Genomic DNA, 19,538 nt, shown 5'->3' on the forward strand with positions numbered 1-19,538 from the left:
TCACCCCCCACTGGTGCAAAGGCCTATCCACAAGTATGGCTGTATGCTGGACCGGTAGTCAGTGACGGGTATGATCCAATTGCAGTGGTACCAACCTAAGACAGGAGGCTGACGCCTAGAGGTCAGTTCATCCGATGACGGGTAAGGACCATATGTTGAATTGGACTGCCTAACAGGCACGGTCCCTAAGCCACATTGCTTGTTGTTTAATTAAACAAAAAGGGGGAGATGCTGAGAGCCACGGCCGAGTCTGTATGGCCCCTGGCATTTTGCCAACAGTATTGATTGACAGGCGAGGCATTACTATCCGCCTCTGCCGCAACTTTTGAGTTCTCGCACTATTTTGGAGTTCTCATGGGGATTTCCGGGGATTCCCCGAGAGTTCCCATTGGTTGGGGAAGTGCAGGAGGAGGGATTTCCGGGAGAGATATTTCCGGCTGGGGGTTCCTGGACAAGCCTCCTGGCGCGTTCGGGAGGATTCCCCGGGAGCTGTGTGAAGTGTTTTCCTGCAGTTTAAAAATAAAGTTTGTTCCTGCTTCAGTGGCTCGTGATTTGTGCCCAGCCAGACTGCGGCAGAAAAGATCCTTGTTCTTACTGGAAGAAGTAGGGGCTTCAGATGAGCTGTCTAAAGTGGCCATTATATGTCCTCCAGGGGGACCATAATTGGAAGTGGTAGCAGCCATTCGTGCTGCCTGGTCAGCTTTGGCATTGCCCTCAGTGATGAGAGAGCCGTCCTTCTGATGGGACCTACAATGGACAACTCCCAACTGGGTGGGTAAGTGGGAGGCCTCTATCAGATTGGTTATAAGAGCCGAATTAGTGATCGCATTACCTTTGGTGGTAAGTAGGCCTTGCTCCTTCCATATTGCAGCATGGGATAATAAGATATGGAAGACATATTTTGAGTCAGTATAAAGGGTGAGGGATTTGCCTTGTGCTAGAAGGCAGGCACGAGTGGCTGCTATAAGTTCAGCCTGCTGGTTGGTAGTTCCTGAAGGCAGAGCTTTGGCCTCTATAATCTCAGTGGCTGAAACTACAGCGTATCCAGAGTAATGAGTGCCGTTCTGCCTAAAGGAACTGCCGTCAGTGAACCAGATAAGGTCAGGCTTGGTGAGTGGTCCCTCAGAAATGGAAGAATGACAGGGGAGGAAATCATCTAAGGTTTCCCATCAATTATGAGTTGGTGTGTTAGACGTGGGAGTCATTGGGAGCAGTGAGGCAGGGTTCAGTGCAGAGCAGGGGAGGAAAGTAATATTAGGGTTTTCCAGAAAGGAAGTGAGGAGCGACAGAACTCTGGATGGAGGAAGGGTTTGAAGGCCCTTATAAGCTAAAAGATCCTTCAAGTGATGTGGGGAGTGGATAGTTAAAGGGGCCCCAAAAGTCAGCTTAGAGGCTTCTTTGTGTAAAATTTGTCCAGCAGCCAGAGCTCTTAAGCAAGGGGCCTACCCACGGATGGTAGGGTCTAGTTGTTAGGACAAATATGCCACAGGTGCAAATGTAGGCCCATAGTTTTGACCTAAGACCCCAAGTGCTTGTCCACCTTTTTCATGGACATATAGATGAAATGGTCTTGAAAGATCAGGAAGGTGAAGGGCGGGTGCCTTTAGGAGGAGTTGCTGAAGCCTGCGGAAGTGGTAGTTGGGGGAGGAGGCAAGAGATTCACTAGGGGGTCCCTTTGCTAGGTCATACAGGTGTTTGGCTAGAAGAGAATAATTTGGGATCCAGGCCCTAAAATAACCTGCTAGTCCTAGGAATGATAGTATTTCGGCTTTCGTATGGGGCACTGGAAGATTAGAGAGGAGTTGCCTCCTATCCAGTGTTATTTCCTTTTTCCCAGGTGTAAGACGAAAACCAAGATAGGTGACAGAAGACTGGGAAACCTGGGCCTTGTGGGGAGACACCCTATATCCCTTATCTGCTAGGAAATTGAGAAGCTGGGCGGTGTGGGATTGAGAGTGTTCCCAAGAGGGACTACATAGAAGAAGGTCATCGACATATTGAAGGAGAGTAGAGCCAGGACAGGTGGGGTGAAAGGATGTGAGGTCCTGGGCAAGAACTTGGCCAAAGAGATGAGGGCTATCCCTGAATCCCTGTGGGAGGACAGTCCAGGTAAGCTGACGAGAATGGCGGGTGTGAGGGTCAGTCCATGTAAAAGCAAAGATATCCTGAGATTCTGAGGACAAGGGAATAGAAAAGAATGCATCTTTTAAATCTAGGACCGAGAAGTGGGTAGTAGTGGCAGGGATCTGAGAGAGGAGGGGGTAAGGGTTGGGCACTAGTGGGTGGATGGGGACCACAGAGGAGTTGACAAGGCGAAGGTCTTGAACCAGCCTGTAGGACCCGTTAGGTTTCTTAACTGCCAGAATGGGGGTGTTGAAAGGAGAGTGTGTAGGCCTAAGATACCCCTTTCGTAATAAATCCTGGATGATGGGTTCTAATCTGAGGAGGGCTGTGGTTGTGAGTGGATATTGTGGTTGACTAATATATCTTGAAGGGTCCCGTAAGACAATATGAATAGGACTGCATTTAGCCATAGAGGGTGTAGTTGTGTCCCAAACCTCAGGGTTAACTGGTTTAGATAGTTGTGGAAGAGTGCGTGAAGGAGGTGTATCTGCCCCTAGGAACATCATGAGGAAATGAGAGGTAGGAGAGGTATGGGGTGATATGTGAATGGTGACTTTCAATAGTGAGAGTATGTCCCTTCCCAGAAGGGGAATGGGGCAATGGCTCATAACGAGAAAGGAGTGTGTGAAGGACAAAAGGGATCCCTGCATATAACATGATAAGGGGGGGGGTTCGAGGGAAAATCTGTTTACCTCCTACCTCGACAATAGGAGTTTTTGAGGGTGTGGTAGGACCCCAATACTCCCTCAAGACCGAAAAAGCGGCACCAGTATCCAAGAGGAAGGTAATGAAGCGTCCATCCACCAGGAAGGTGACCCTAGGCTCTTGCTTCTTGATGGTAATAGTCGGGAGGGAAGGCCCAGGGCTCCGTCAATCCTTCTCTGCCAAGCCCAGGAGAAGCTGGGGTTGCCGGGCAGCTGACCAACCTCCCTTCCGGGTTGTTGGGCAGTCTGCCCCCCAGTGTCCCCTTTGATGGCATTTTGGGCAGGGGTTGGAGGGTGTCCTCGGCGAAGGACAATCCCTGGCCCAATGTCCCTCCTTACCACATTTGAAGCAAGCTCCAGGGGGTGTCTTATTAGGACGGCGTGGTGATGACCTTCTCTGAATGACCTGGGCCAACATTTGGAATTTGGCATTTTCAGACCTCTGCCTACGGCGTTCACTTTCATCTTCTCTACCATGAAAGACCTTGAAAGCGACAGCGAGGATTTTGGTCTGAGGAGTATCAGGGCCCTGTTCAAGCTTTTTAAGCTTGGCTTTAATGTCAGGGTAGCTTTGGGCCAGAAAATATGTCATTAAGACATGACGGCCATCAGGGGTTTCTGGGTCGAGGTTTGTGTACTGTTGAAGGGCCTTGGTTAGTCTATCCAGGAATTCTGAAGGTGTTTCCTCCTTCCTTTGAATGACCTCCTGCACCTTTTGAAAGTTAACAGCCTTGCGGGTGGCCTTTTTTAGGCCCGCCAAGAGGCAGGATGTAAAAAGGTCACGAGACTGTAAGCCTTCAGGGGTGTTGTAATCCCATAGGGGATCCTGCTCTGGGACAGCATGAGGGCCCGTGGGGTGGTTAGGATTGGTCCTATGATTTTCATCAGCATGGGCTTGTGCTAGCTCCCAGACCTGTCGCCTTTCCTCTGGGAGAAGTGTATTGGCCAAGAGCATGTAGATGTCATGATGAGTGAGGCTATATGCTTGTAGGACCCATTGAAACTCCCGAATGTAAGTGGTGGGGTCAGTGGTGAATGAGCCTAACTTCCTCTCTAGCTGAGTAATGTCTGACATGGAGAAGGGCACGTGGACTCTGATGACACCCTCGGGACCAGCTACCTCACGAAGGGGTGCGATTGTCTTGGGGGTGGGAAGGAGTCCCTTAGACCTGGTTACAGGAGGACTGAAAGAGGCAGGCGGTGGACAGAAAGGAGAGGGAGGGGAAGGGAGTGTCTCTGTGGAGGAGGAGGTGGTGGAGCAGGCAGAATAGGGCAGAGAGGAGGGGGATGAAACGGAAGGCTGAGGATCCGTGGAATCAGACAGAGGAAGAGGAGGGTATAGTGGGAGAGAAGGGGCAGATGGGGCTGGGGGATAAGGTGGGGGTTCATCTGCTTGGTCAAATGAGGAAGAATCTGCGAAGTCAGGAGTAGAAGTAGGGGAAGAGAGGGGTTTGCAAGCAAGGAGGACCTGAGAGGGAGGGCAAGAGGAGCAGAGAGCAGGGTGCTGTGCGAGAAGGCTAAAACCTTCAACGCAGGGAATCTCCTTCCACTTTTTCAGACGCTGGCAATAGTTAAAAAGGTCCTGGAGGAGGTTTGGATCTAAGGAGCCTTCTGGAGGCCAATGATTGCCATTATCCAGCGGATATGTAGGCCAATCTTGGGTACAGAATTTGATTAGAAGTTTGGGCTAGATGTCTGGTGTGAGGGAGAGTGTGGCCAGATTTTTTATTAAACATTTGAGAGGTGAGGCTTCAGGTATAGATGAAGAGGTGCCCATAGTCACAGGGAAAGATGGAAGAGAGAGAGAGAGAGAGAGAATAAGAGTAAGCGAGAGAGACAAAGAGAAAACCCGGGCTGGACTGGCTTCCAGGAAGCCCAGGGCGAACGGGGGTCAGGTGGGCATCCCCAAAATGACCAGCCGTCGCAAGGAAATACAGAGGGCACTACCTGGTCATCACCAGTAAAGTGTGATCTGTGAGACCCAATGGGGTCGGAGCCACGGGCAACCTGACGTCAGGAAAGTTTTCAACCGCAGTGGAAGAAGTCAGTAATGAAAACAGAACTCCGGCTCCGGCAGAACGTAGTTCCAGGCCGGGAGTTCAGTTTTCCACGAGCAGAGAGGCAGCTTCAGCCAGACACAGCAGCCCCTCAGGAAACAGCAACTCTAGCCGGCAGCGGCAGCGCAGCGGAGGAGGGAAAAAACCACAGAGCCTCTCATGTAAACTCAGAAGCCTCACGCCCCAAAGGGAAACAGATCACCAGAGGGTCCACTTCAACCAGTAAAGGTCTTAGTGGGGTGGATTCCCTCCCCCCACAGGGCGTCTGGGGTGTGCCGGATGATCACGGTCACAAACCCAGCGATAGCCCGAAGGGAGTTGGTGAGCCGGGGTCAGGGGATCCTTACCACACCAGATCAGTGGTGAGTGCAGGCAGCCGGAGTCTGAAAAGAGCGGACCAGGGAGGAGTGTCTCGGCGGAGCGGGGGACGGGGCTCTTGTTGGAAAGAGCTCACCCATATCCGAGTCACAGCACCAGAATGAAAGAATTCCCCACACAAAGACACTTCGCTGGGAGAATTCCAATTTTATTGCAAAAAGCAGTGTGCTTATATAGAACTAAGGGGGAGATGGTAGGGTTTAGATAAATGGCAGGCAATCCGTTTATTGGCAAGTTCTTTCAGATATCAGCTCCGGAGCCCAGGAATTAGTTCTCATTGGGGCTAAGGTTCCCCGCCAGTGAGATTTGAAATTGGCGCCAGAGGGAGAGTTCACAGGGGCGGGAACTTTTCGCGCCACTGCAGAAAAGAAGGTAGGAAGAAGAGGTGCTTAGGCGCCATGTTGGGGTTTTTTCTCTGGGGTATGGTTGCCATTTATACTTTTCCCAACATCCCAGAGGAAGAAGGGGACCCAAGAGGTGGAATCCGTGGAAGTGCGGTTGTCTCTCCATTTTATAGTTTCTTTCAGTGATGTAATGTAGGTGGAAAGGCCCAAGGGCTGGGACAGAGGTGGACCAAAGAAGTAATCTGGTCAGGAAGGACTTCTGAGTTAGCACCTTCAAGTTTGCTGGGGGCTGTTTATTAACACTTCCTTGGGATGGGCTATCTTCAAGTTTGCTGGGGGCTGTTCATTAACACTTCTTTGGGATGGGCTTTGGGCCTAGGGCTTTTCTCAGAACTTCATTAACATTCTAAGAGTTGTTCAACTTTTCCGGGAGTTCATTCTCAACATGGCCTCCATTTTAGATTTCACTCGGTATTAGACCCGATTTACCTAACTACACTGACTACCTAACTTTAAATCTGGCTTCACATTGGTGCTCAGACAATTCCTACTAATGTTTAATATCGCATTAATTTTCAATCATATATTTAATTACAACAATTGTTTTTCCTTATATACGTAGGTACTATGTTGAATGTCAGTAAGCTGCTCTCTGGACTAAAACCTTCACTAAGGCAGATAATTGATGGAAATGGTGACCCTATTGAGAGGTGGTATATAGAATTAATGAGCAGAAATGGAGAAGGTGGCAGTTGAGTAAGAGAAGAAAAGAGCTCTGTGCATCATGCTATCTGGGAGCCACTTTCCTTTTCATCACATTCAGGCTTCCATCTATTTTCCTTTTGCTTTCATTTCTCAGCTGCAATGACTGACTTCTAGGAATATTTACCAGATAAAGAAAAATGATGTACTGAAAATTTTTGGAAAAAATGGTTCGTGACTTTTGGATTTCCCTTTTCTTGGATATTTGACTTCTAACCTCAAGATGAAGTGAAAGTAAGTCAGAGACAGGAAGGCCCTTTGCTCAGAAAAATATGTAAAATGAATGAACAAAATTTTAAAGGTTTGGAAGTCAGTTTTTTTAAAAAATTAAATGGCAGGCTAATATTATTTTGCATCATATGGTGGTTTAACTGCCCCACATTTTCTTTATGAGCACAAAAAGGATGAACCAAGAAGTTCAACTGAAATATTATCATCCTAGGAAGAAGAGAGATGTGGATAAGAGAAGTTAGTAACTAAAGTGAAGAAAGAAAAAGGAGGAGCTCTTTTCTCTTCCTTTGTGGTTTCTTTCCATCCATTTCCCTTCAAAAGTACAGATGCCCTATTGTTTCCCAGGCGAGTCCCATCTATGTGGCCACCGTCAAGACCTCCTGATGAAGAACACAGGCCCAAGGATGCTGAAACAGAATCTCAATCTGCTATTTTGGAAACTCCAGGAAAAAGTTCAGATGCTGCCCAGCAGGAAATTTTGGATATGAAGTCTGAAGGACAGGCAAATATAATTCAGCAACTTGAACAAACCATCGAAGATCTGAGGACCAAAATAGCTGAACTAGAAAAGTAGTACCCTGTCTTGGACACTGAGGTGGCCAGCAGCCATCAAGGGGCTGAGAATGGAGTGACATCCTCAGAAGATGTCTGCTTGGAAACTTTAAGATTAGTAGGAAAGGATATGCAACCTCAAAGGATTTTAGAGGCAAAATCTATACAGACTTCCCCAACAGAGGAGGGTGGGATACTAACACTACCATCTGTGAAGGCACTGTCAGAAGGTCCTCCATGCCCGCCTGGGGCTGAAAGTGGAGAGTCAGCTGTTCCAACATCACCTTCTGGACCTCAGACAAAATTTTGTTCTGAGGTTTCTTTGATTGTGTCTCCAAGGCGAATATCAGTACAGCTTGAGGCCCATCAGTCCACGCCGAGTGTATCACAGCCTCTACCACCTTCATCCCTTCCATGTTCTGATAGTCAGGGGCAGCCTGGGTCACAGTTGTCCCATCCTTCTTTTCATACTGAGTTTGAAACCAGCCATGAACACTCTGTTTTCTCCTCCTTTGGAAACAGCTGTAATATTCCACCCCCACCACCTCGGCCTTGCACAGAATCCTCTACCTCCATGCCTAGCCTGGGCATGGCAACTCCATCACCTTCCCCTCTCCCTGATGTGACAATGTCTCCTCTGCCCAGTGTAGCAGTTCCCCTACCTCCCCCTCTGCCTGGTACTGAAATGCTGCCACCCACTCCTGCTCCTTCTCTTCCTGGAGTGGGAATACCTCCCCCCCTCTACCTGATATGGGAATACCTCCTCCTCCCCCTCTCCCTGGAGTGGGAATACCCCTCCCCCTCCTCTTCCTGGAATACCTCCTCCTCCCCCTCTTCCTGGAGTGGGAATTCCCCCTCATCCTCCTCTCCCTGGAGTGGGAATACCCCCTCCTCCTCCTCTCCCTGGAGTGGGAATACCACCCCCTGCTCCTCTTCCTGGAGTAGGAATACCTCCCCCTCCTCCTCTTCCTGGAATGGGAATACCTCTTCCCCCTTCTCTTTCTGGAATACCTCCACCTCCTCCCCTCCCTGGAGTGGGAATACCCCCTCCCCCTCCTCTTCCTAGTATACCTCCTCCCCCACCCCTTCCTGGAATGGGAATACCCCCTCCCCCTCCTCTTCCTGGAGTGGGAATACCTCCTCCTCCCCCTCTTCCTGGAGTTGGTATTCCCCAACCTCCTCCTTGTGTGCATGTGTGAATATGCAACAACAAATCCCATAAATATGTACAACTATAATGCACCAATAAAAATGTGGAAAAAAAGAACACATACCCCATTTGAGAGCAAAAGTTGAGTGAAAGTTCTTTGTTTGTCAGAAACTCCTATGAGTAGTTGTAGTTCACTTGTTATGAATATTTTTGGAAAGGAGGGAAGGTTCCTATTACAATGATGTCACAGTAGTTGAAAGGAAACAGAGAGGATGATCGACATCTGCTGGCCACTTGGGAGGAGGATATCATTCTGTATCTTTTTTTTTTTTTTTTTTTTTGTTAATTTTTACTTTTTGTTGCTGGGGATTGAACCAGGGCCTTGTGCATGTGAGGCAATGTGTCTACCAACTGAGCTATATTCCCCAGCCTCATACTGAATTGTTCTTTCTTTCTTTCTTTTTTTTTTAAAAGGGATGAGGATATCAACATTCTGGAGAGCTGGCTTGGTTGGTTTTAAGCAGTCTGTCTCCACTGACATTGTTTGTTTTCCAAGAGCTAAACAACAAACAAACAACTCTATCCTGGAAAGAACTGACTCTGATACAGGAATGAACCTATAATCCTAGAGTTTGTCTTGTAGAGAGGGAAAATACTCCCATTTTTAGGCAATTGGTGTTTCTTGAGAAATGGACAGGTGCATGGGGAGAAAGAGTCATAATGTGTCCCTTCCTTCCAGCCTGCTCAGCGGTCCAGACCCTCCTGATCCATCACTACCTCCAGCATCTGCAAGCTGGAGGTTAGAGAGCTACCCATCTGGTATGGAGCTGCAAGGAATTTCAAGGAAAATCTGTTGGCTGGTGTCTTAGCTCCTTCTTCTTTTTTTAAATATTTTTTTTAAATAAATGACAGCAGGATGCATTACAATTCTTATTACACATATACAGTGCAACTTTTCATATCTCTGGTTGTATAAAATGTATGTTGGCATCAATTTGTGTCTTCATACCTGTACTTTGGATAATGATGTCCATCACATTCCACCATCCTTGCTAATCCCCTGCCCCCTCCTTTTCCCTCCCACCTCTCTGCCCTATCTAGAATCCATCTATTCCTCCCTTGCTCCCCATTCCTACCACACTATGAGTCAGTCCCCTTATATCAGAGAAAACATTTGGCATTTGTTTTTTTTGGGGGGGGGATTGGCTAACTTCACGTAGCATTATCTTCTCCAATGCCATCCATTTACCTGCAAATGCCATGATTTTATTCTCTTTTATTGCTGAGTAAAATTCCATTGTGTATATATGCCACATTTTTTAATCCGTTCATCCACTGAAGGGCATGTAGGTTGGCTCCACAGTTTAGCTATTGTGAATTGTGCTTCTATAAACATTAATGTGGCTGTGACCCTGTAGTATGCTGATTTTAAATCCTTTGGGTATAGACCGAGGAGAGGGATAGCTGGGTCAAATGTTGGTTCTATTCCCAGATTTCTTAAGGGTAATTTGCCAATTTTACAAATTCCTTTCTACAATCAGGTCCTTTCCTTGACTTTACAACCAACAGAAAATTCTCACTCTCTCTCTCTGAGTAAGGCTTGAGCTTCTGTTAGTCCTGCTTTGAATTGGCTATCAGAGCACAGAGTAGAGTAAAGGACTTCAGAGGACACAGCTGCCAGCTGACTCTGTGGACTCTATTTGGGTAGCACCAGGAAGGATTCAGGCAATCTGCATGGCACTTATGGATAAGTGAATCCTGAAGTGATTGTGAACAGCTCAGGTGGAAGGAAAGGGCATTGTTTCAGTTGGGATCTCTTGAGTTTCTCTGTAAGATGAAACTACAACTTTCCATTGCTTCTTTCCTGTTGATGAGCTGGAGGGTTTTGGTTTATTTGTGAAAAAATTTCGGTCCCTTCGTTTTCTTTCCTTCTCCACCATTTGTGACAAGGCAATTTGTTCAGGAGTACAGTCACCTTGACTTTTTTTTTTTTAATAAACCTGGCTGTCTTTGAGTGCTTAACATCTTTCAAACATGATGACCTCTACCTTTCTTTGCTTACTGCTTAGTTCATGTAATTTTTCTTTATATTTACATTCTATTTGATGTTTATATAATATGAAAGAGTTATACCACTAACTTAATAATGTAACCCTTCCCTGAAAATCTTTGTAACCATATATTGCTTCAAATCCTAGATTTGTTAACTTGCTATATATTCAAAAGCATTTGGGAGCCTGGAGGCAAGATTCGAGTTATGGGGTGTATTTGGGCTGTGAGACCCAGTGAACACTGAGCTGTCCTGCCCACCCACATTTCGAATGCAGAGAGAGGATGTGATTCACCTACCTGCAACTACATCTAGTCCACCTAATAAGGAGCACCAAAAATATAAGGAGTTTGTAAGAGGTGCAGGGATTAGAACACAGTACAATCTGATGACACAACCTGGAGAAAACTTGCTGCTTTGGAGGTGTTAGTCTTACAAGAAAGGAAAAATAAAAGCTATACCTATTTGATGTACTTGAAATTCTATAAAGTAATGTAAGACAACAGATTTTCTTTCAACAGGAGGCTTTAAGTACAAACAATTACGAGGAGGAAAAGCTAGTAGATGACATTTCAATGGAGCCTGGGAGACAGGATGGTGTATAAACCTGCAGGCAGATGGACATCGTGGTCCAGGGGATAACCAATACCAGGGGAGAAGACAGGAATTTAAGTTTAAAGAAAAAGCTTCCAAGATTCATAGCAGTACTGATTGAATTTTAAAACTATATCTTATTAAAACAGTTTGCTAAATTCTCACTTTTAAAGTAAAATTCTAAATCCCATAAGATGGTTCAGCAGAGAGTTGTGACTCTTATTCCTTAACTCTTAATGTTTTGTCAAAGATTCTCTTTGAGCAAACTTCAGTCAGGTGACCTGAGTACTCTTTGGAGGTTTTGTGGCCCAGTGTTTGCTCTGCCTAGTCCAGATGTCATAAGAATCCTGGTAATTTGGGTTTATGAGAATCTCCTATCTCTTGGTATTGGTCACCCTTGATATCTGATCCAATGTCTTGTGTCCCATACTTCATATCTGGTAAAGAGGCCTGCCTTTATAAGAGTTCTGTTAAGTTGGTTTGGTAAAGATCCCCTCACCCCTGATGTCTTCTGTTAGCAATTTTCCATCCACTGCACCCATTCTACTGGTTGGCTACAAATGTCAGGCTGTCTTTGATGCATTGGGAATTGAGACCCTGTCTCTCTCCTATGTTGTGACAGTCTTGATGCCTGTCCCAATATGTCTGAATAAGTCTTCCTTAGTGTTTTACCTAGTATCACCATAATTTTTCTTCACTTGTCAGTCAGGTAACCCAGAAGGCTAAAACTAACAGGCACCCACCAGCTGGCAAGTCAGATGACTCAGAGGCTTTAGTCATCTCAGGCCACACTTCCAGTGCCTTCAGTGTGCCCTTCCAGATGTGAGCTCCCTGAGCTCTGAGCCTGAGGTCACTGGTATAGTTCTGATTTGGCTCATGCTTCTAGCCTGACCACAATTCAGGCTTGCACTTTATCTGTGAAAATTAAGGCCTTAGTCCATAAGGTTTTAAATATATTTGAATAAGTGGATGGGACTATGTAGGATTTCAGTCATATATGAATATGGTTGATCTATGTTCCAACATGGTTTTGCTATTTATGGACTCCCTGTCTTTCTAGTTTTCTTTTGTAAATGGGGGATATATGAATATATTGCTGGACTAATCAAAGAGTTTTACAAAGATCATTAAGCCTGTGAAGACTCAATGTAAAAAAGAAAATAAGACTGATGTGTAAGTAAACTGGACCTACTTTAATGCTAAGGTAACCTTTGGCTTTAGCAAATGGGCTATTCACTGAATGAGTCAAATGGAAGATGAAGAAAAATACTTTACCATTACTTAGACAGGATCACTGGGAAATCATTGATCAGTCTAGAAATCCCCTCCCCATACAGCTTGTAAGAGCTGAAGACTCCGAGTAGGCTGGTCTATGTTGCAACAGTGGTTTTGTTACTTATGGACTCCCTGTGTTTCTCTTTTTCTTTTGTAAATGGGAGATCCTATATATATATGTATATATGTAATATAAATACATTATATATTTTATATGAACATATATTTATTTTTATATAGATGTATAGATTTTCAGTGTAAATATGTATTTTATGTATCTCATATATGTATTATAGAGATGTATGTATATCATATATATTTAATTAATTAATATGTATTCATATTATTTTGTATATTTATTTTTCCATATATCTGTATATCAATATCTAACTATCTTTATATATAAAGAGAATAAACCTTTTGTTTTCTTAATGATTCTTTTTTTTTTCATATCTTTAAAAAATGTCACCAAATCTGGTTTGATACTAACTGAACATGAGGGATGCCATTGTTTCATTTATCTTGCTATTGGTAAGAATAGCCAGTTTCAACTTGTTGATGTTGATTCCAAGAAAGGACCACCAGTGTACTGTAGTCTCCCTCCCTCTGAGCCAGGCATTCCTTAGAAGTGGCAACTTCTCTGCTCCTTCCAGTCCAGCAGACAATCCCTTGTCCTAGAGTTTGCATTTCAAGGGAGACAAAGTGTAGGCACCTGAGAATGTATTGGAGCTGCAGTTGAAAATTCTCTTTGCTTAATTTGGTTAAACTTGGACTGTACAACTAAAATAAAAATTTAAATATATATTTATAAATGAATATTAACACATATATTAAATAATATCAATATAAATTAAATGATAATTATACACTACGTATTTCATATATAAATATTTATAAATTATTACATATATTTATTAGATTATTATATAAGGACACATATTCAAGCACCCGTAATATGTAATGTATGAAATACATATTTGTGTTTTATAAAATATGCTATTAACATACATATTAACATGAATATATATTTTCTATAAAACATAATATATTGATATTATTAAATGTATATCAATAAATATAACATATAAGTCTATTTGAATATTACATGAACATAAATTGTTATAATTTAGATGCTCATTTTATATAAAGCATACTGTATATCATACTTCACAATTAGATAAATGATACAGTATTCATATATAATACACATAATATATTAAAATATATACTTATATGATGTAAATATATGTATTGGATAAGTGTTTTATAATGTATATATAAATAACATATACTATACATATTTTATATACAATAGTATGTATGTTTTTATAATATAAAAATATAATATACATGTTATTTCATATACATAATATATGACATACATTCAATTGGATAAATTTATGTAATTTAAACTCATACTGTATATTATAGGGATATATTAATATATTTTAAGAACAAACAAAATATAATATCAAATGTATGATATACCCTTCTATCATATATTAAACTTCATTATCTCAATTGAAAAAATGATCATCCTGAAATATCATTGACTTTGCCTCTTATAACTTTAGGAAAGTAAAATTATATGAAATTCTTTTTTAGTATAAATAAACAGCTTTTAACTCAAAATAATGTTGTGAGTTATAACATGCCTCACTTTTCCAACTCCTTCAGTGCCATCATATTGAAAACTTAACTGCCGGAAAATACTAAAAACATCCATAGAGGGGCACTGAACACTCCCTGCTCCGGCTCCAAAGAAGACCATGTCTCCAACTCTCCTAAAAGGGTCTCAATTCTGGTCACTTCCGGTACCCCTTGACTGTCTACACTTTTCTGCTTCTCCCTGTCGTGCCCACAGCAGTACCCACAATCTGTGTGATTACAACCTATACCATCTCGAGTCCTCCACTTGTTGAATAAACGAATTCTTCACACACAAAAAAAAGTAGTTTAGATTGTGTAGTGGCTAACCAAGAAAAGCTCAGGCAGTTTCTATCTCACCAGGGATAAGGAGGTTCACTGTTGTTCAAAGTTGACATAACCAGCTAGGATGCTTGTCTCCAACTGCAGAGCCCAACTTCGGGGTTTTGGGCTTAAATTCTTTTTGTCAAAGACTTTCTACTTAAATGATTATGCAAAAGGTCAAAGTTTTGGTCTTTGCTTTTTTAAACTTTAGTGATTTCTTTCATCTTCTGAAGAGCCTGAGGCCACCTCTTGAGCAGACTCACAGTGTAGCAGTGTCCGCTGGCCCCTCAGATGCAGACTGAATCACTGAATCTCAGAGTGGTCCAGATCTTTCAGCTAATAGCAGGAGTCTTGATGCGCTGCTTCCACACTGCCTGCTCTCTTGGCTGGGGCATTCCTTTGAACTGTGACCTGGAAAACAAGGAAATCTTTCTGATTAAGACGGCTGAAAAGCACTCCCTCTCAGAAATGCCTGACCAACAGAGCTGACTTTCATTTTCCTTGGAAAACAGGGAAGATTACCCAAATCCAGAAGACAGAAGCCACCTGTCTCTACCATATGATGCTCCAGCAGACCTTCCTTCTCTTCAGCAGGATGGTCAACCATGCTGCTGGAGATAAGGTCCTTCTCGATCTGCTACTCTCTAGGCTTCATCTCAGTCTGGATTAACTGAAGCTGACACATATAAAAAAAGCTTTGTGTCTTCATTAGGGATTTGCAGTCCGAAAATATTTCCAGAGAATCACTTGCTATCTGAAGGGAAAGAAATACAACTCCTGTGCCTAGGAGGTTGTCTGAGGGGAAACTGAATTGTTCTTTTCCCTCATTAGCAATCATCAAAGTCAAGTCAACAAATAAAAAGAAAATTTATACTTACCGCTCCCTCTAAACAATTACACAAGTGTTTTATGAGACCTTAACACTATCTCGCCTCAATTTTGCAACAGATGAAAATATATAAAGCCAAACTAATGAGATTATTTTAAAAATCTGTTGTGCATGAGGCATTTAAAATTGACCAATAACTTTTAGAAAGAAACATATGGTTTATTTTCTTAAATAAATAATGTTATGATTTTAAATTTGTGTCTTTCTGTTGAAATTCTTGAGGACAATTTGCAGTTTCCAAAGTTTGAATTTTTTTTTTTTTTCCAAAGGAAAGATTCCTCAAGATGGCATTTTTGAACTACATTCCTCAGTTAAGTTGATGCTAGTTTCTTAACAGATAAGCAAGCACTGTCAGTAACTAGATCATAATACAACGTTACCTTGCTTTCATAAAAGAGCTGGGTGTAGGAATTCCAGTCAGGTGACAATGTGATTGGATTATTTCCAACAGTGATTCAAGGACTTGAGCGTCATCCCATTGGTGGCTTTGCCCAAGTTCAACATGTAACTCCAAAATGTTACTGGGGTGCTGGAATATATTCCACTGCACTAGAAAGGGGGAAAGTGTGGTGAATCACATGAGGATGATTTCACAGACCAAAAACAAGCAGAAAAAAGATCACTTCCATCCATATGTACTTGGTGTGAGTTTATGCATATGTGATACCTACATGCAAAGATGGTGGATAAGGCATCATAGCTGGATAACTTGTGGAAAAAGAAGACAAGTTCTTTGAAAGTCCGGTCTTCATTTTTACACTGTGTGTACTAAACTAATTTAAGTAGGAAAAAAACAACAACAAAACATTTCCTTGAAGTATGCACTTTAGAAAAATAATTCTGTTCCAAAGTGTCATTCCACAAAATTGAACGTCATGAGAAAAGATGACATTCGTTAAGGTTCCTACTATCAATGACTCTGTGAAAGAAGTTGCTTCTCAAAGTCAGGTTAATGTTCAAAACTGGCCAAGTTTTTATCAAACATGAATTTGATACATATGATTTCTATAAGTAAGTTAGTTTCCTTAAAGTCACTAAGTAAATTTATTTGGACAGTTAAGTTCAATGCCAGTAGCTTTTCAGCCTAATTTTTAACTGAGTTTGTTTTAGACATTTTAAACTCTGTATTGAATACAATGTTTAAATTTAACACTTTTACTTACAAAGTAGACATATCCATTGTGTATATAAATACATACACAGTATATCTGTTATTAAAATTTAATAGTCTGAGCATGAATGTGCACACCTTTAATAACAGTGACTTCCCCAGGCAGAGACAAGAAGATCTCAAGTTTGAGGACAGTCTCAGAAACTAAAGGAAGCCATAGCATCTTAAAAGGTCCTGTCTCAAAATAAAAATAAAAAGGGCTGGGGATGTGACTCAGTGTAAAAGTGCCACAGGGTTCAATCCCCAGTAACCCCTACCCCCCAATAAAAAAATAGGAGTTTCAATTGGCAAAATAATTCTAAAAAAGGGTCTGGGGACAGGGAAGGGGAATCAATAATGGAAAAATGATTGGGAAACTTTGCTCTAAGCATATGTAGTGAATGCATGAAGGAAAGCCAAAACAGAAGTAGAAAGTACTGGTGACATTCAGAAAATTGAAAGCATATTAGTTACCATTTAAGACATAGGAACAAGTCAAGAGCTTCAGAGAACCTAGAGGCAAAGGTGCAAGAGCACCCATCTCAAGCAGCCCAGCAGCATCTGCAAGATCCCCAATGGCCTTGCCCTTGCCTTTCCTGCTGGCCCTGTGGTGTTCGGCTGTAAGTCCACCTGCTCTCTGGGCTGTGACCTGTCTCAGATTCACAACCTGGGTCTTGAAACTCCTGAGAAAAATGAGGAGGGGGCCCTGACACTCCTGCAAAAAATGAGGAGAATTCCCACTTTTTCCTGCATGAACTATAGAAAGGACTTTGCCTTCCCCCAGAAGCTGTTGGAGAGTGAGCAGGTGCAGAAGGCTCAAACTGTTACTATCCTCCATGAGATGACCCAGCAGGTCTTCAACCTCCTCAGCACCCAGGAAGCCTTTGCTGCTTGGGACAAGACCCTCCTGGACACCTTCCTCACTGGTCTCTATCAGCATCTGGATGACCTGGAAGCCTGTGTGTCCAAGCAGGCACAAGTAGAAGAGACTCCCTTGAGGGCTATGAGGAAATACTTCCACAGGATCACCGTCTACCTGAAGGAGAAGAAATACCTGCCTTGTGCCTGGGAGGTGGTCAGAGAAGAAATCATGAAATCCTTCTCTTCATCAGCGAATTTGTATGAAAGACTAAGGAGCATGGAATGAGACCTGGTCCAGCAGAGAAATGCTTCTCACTGATGAACACACCTTACCACACTCCCACAGGTTCTGCCATTTCAAAGACTCTCATTCTTGCTGTAACTGTGACAAGAATTCAAGCAATCTGTCAGATGTTTTCAGCAGTTTAGGCAATATTGCTTTCAAATCTACAGGCACTAGTCCCTTACATCGCTGCAGATGTTATCGATTTATTTATTTAAATATTTATTTATTTAACTATTTATAAAATTTAATTTATTTTGTTTATGTATTATTATGTATACCTTTAAAGTATGATTAATAAAACATTTTCTTTATATTTAATAAATTTAATTTGCATTCTTCATTTGTAACTTCTTCGATTTTTAAATAAAATTCTTGCAGGTGGATGAGGGATTGGGTAAATGTTTTTTTTTTCTTTTTCTTTTTCTTTTTTTTTTTTTTGGTACTGGGTGTTTAAATCAGGGGCACTCAGCCACTGAGCAACATCCCCAGCCCTATTTGTTTAGACAGGGTCTCACTGAGTTGCTTAGTACCTTGCTTTTGCTGAGGATGGCTTTGAACTTGTGATCCTCCTTCTTCAGCCTCCTGAGTGCCTGAGATTACAGGCGTGCATAAGTGTGCCTGGCAGTTGTGTAAATATTTATTTTCACTTTCTTCCCTTTTATTGTAAATAGCAATGAAAATTTTAGTTCTAAATGCTGTTTTCTATGTTGATTTCCTTTCATTCACATCATTATCTTTGCATTTTCCCATCAGCTTAGCCATGATACTTTTAGGCAAGTTGCGGTTAACAGAAAATCAACAAAATGTGGATATTATTAACGAGAAGCATGAAAATCATACCCCAGTTGAGGGAAAAGGTAACAGGATTTCTCTTACTCATCTCTCCACCTACTCCAATGGGGTTCCTATTTAGATATTCTTCATCTCTCACTAATTATGCCAGTCCCACCTATTTTCCCCTGTAGTGATGCTTTTAATACTCACAACAGGTAGTACATACAAATACAAAAGTTGTGCATTTTAGTGGGATACCATATTATGTCTGGTGCAATGTTTTAATCAGGTTAAACACACTAATCTTCTTGAACATTTATCATGTCTCTGTTGTGAACATCTCAAGATCCCTCCCTCCAGCTTTTTCAAATGCCCAGGAGGTTCATGCTCTGTACAGTCACCATGTCCTGCATTTGCCCACCAGCTCCTTGCCCCTTTCCACTTGTATTGTGGCAAGTGTTGATCAGCCTTTTTCATCTTCTCCTACCTTCCACTCTCTCAGGCCTCCGGAAGGCACCATTCCACTCTCAGCTCCTATGACATCAGCTTCTCTCTATTTCACATGTGAGTAATATCCTGTGGCACTTGTCTTCCTGTCCTGAGTCATTGCACTTTACATGATGATCTCCAGTTCCATCCATGCTGCAGATCACAGCTTTTCATTCCTGTGTGTGCGTTTGTGTTTATGAATAATAAACAGTACATAGTATACAATTATTTTAAAATATCATCATAATATACGTGTATGTACATGTATTTATAAACATTTCATTTGTGGATTGTGAGTACTGTGACACACTCTCTTTCTCCTTACTTCCATGGATCCTATCCAGTCACTGTCATATCATAATTGTTTCTTCCCTCTCTGATTCAGAAATCTCCAGTGTGGCCTGGTGTGGTGGTGCATGCCTGTAATCCCGGAGGCTCTCCAGCCTGAGGCAGGAGGATGGCAAATTCAAAGCCATCCTCAGCAACCTAGCGAGGCCCTAAGCAACTTAGTGATACACTGACTCAAAATCAAAAAGTAAAAGAGCTGGGATGTGGCTCAGTGGTTAAGTGTCCCTGGGTTGAATTCCTGGTATAAAGCAAAAAAGCAAGCAAAACCACAAAAACAAAACAAAGACAAAAACTTACTGTGATATCCTCCTTCATTTTCCATTAACTTGCCCCAGTATACATCTGCTTCCTGTTCTATTATGGTTTCTGACTATAAATTTTCTCTACAATTGTATGCAGACATCAACTGAAAGTAATGATTGTATGAAAGTTTTAGGTTTGCCAGAAACTTCCAAGAGAAGTTTTAGTTCCTCCTGGTTAATACTTTTAGAATTAAAGGAGTGTAGTCATTATAATGATGTAACAGTAACTGTGACAAAAAAGAAAGAG

The 19,538-nt window shown here is 42.4% G+C and overlaps 1 pseudogene; it reads left to right on the plus strand.

Annotated features, from left to right (window-relative positions):
* The first annotated feature begins 16,806 nt into the window (after window positions 1-16,806).
* LOC124108866 (interferon alpha-2-like) lies at window positions 16,807-17,378 on the plus strand (annotated as a pseudogene).
* Window positions 17,379-19,538: the final 2,160 nt, after the last annotated feature.

This window comes from Marmota monax, unplaced genomic scaffold, assembly GCF_021218885.2.
Source record: "Marmota monax isolate L192 unplaced genomic scaffold, Marmota_monax_Labrador192_F-V1.1 WCK01_AAM20220418_F8-fsc00033, whole genome shotgun sequence".
In the NCBI taxonomy this organism is placed as follows: domain Eukaryota; kingdom Metazoa; phylum Chordata; class Mammalia; order Rodentia; family Sciuridae; genus Marmota; species Marmota monax.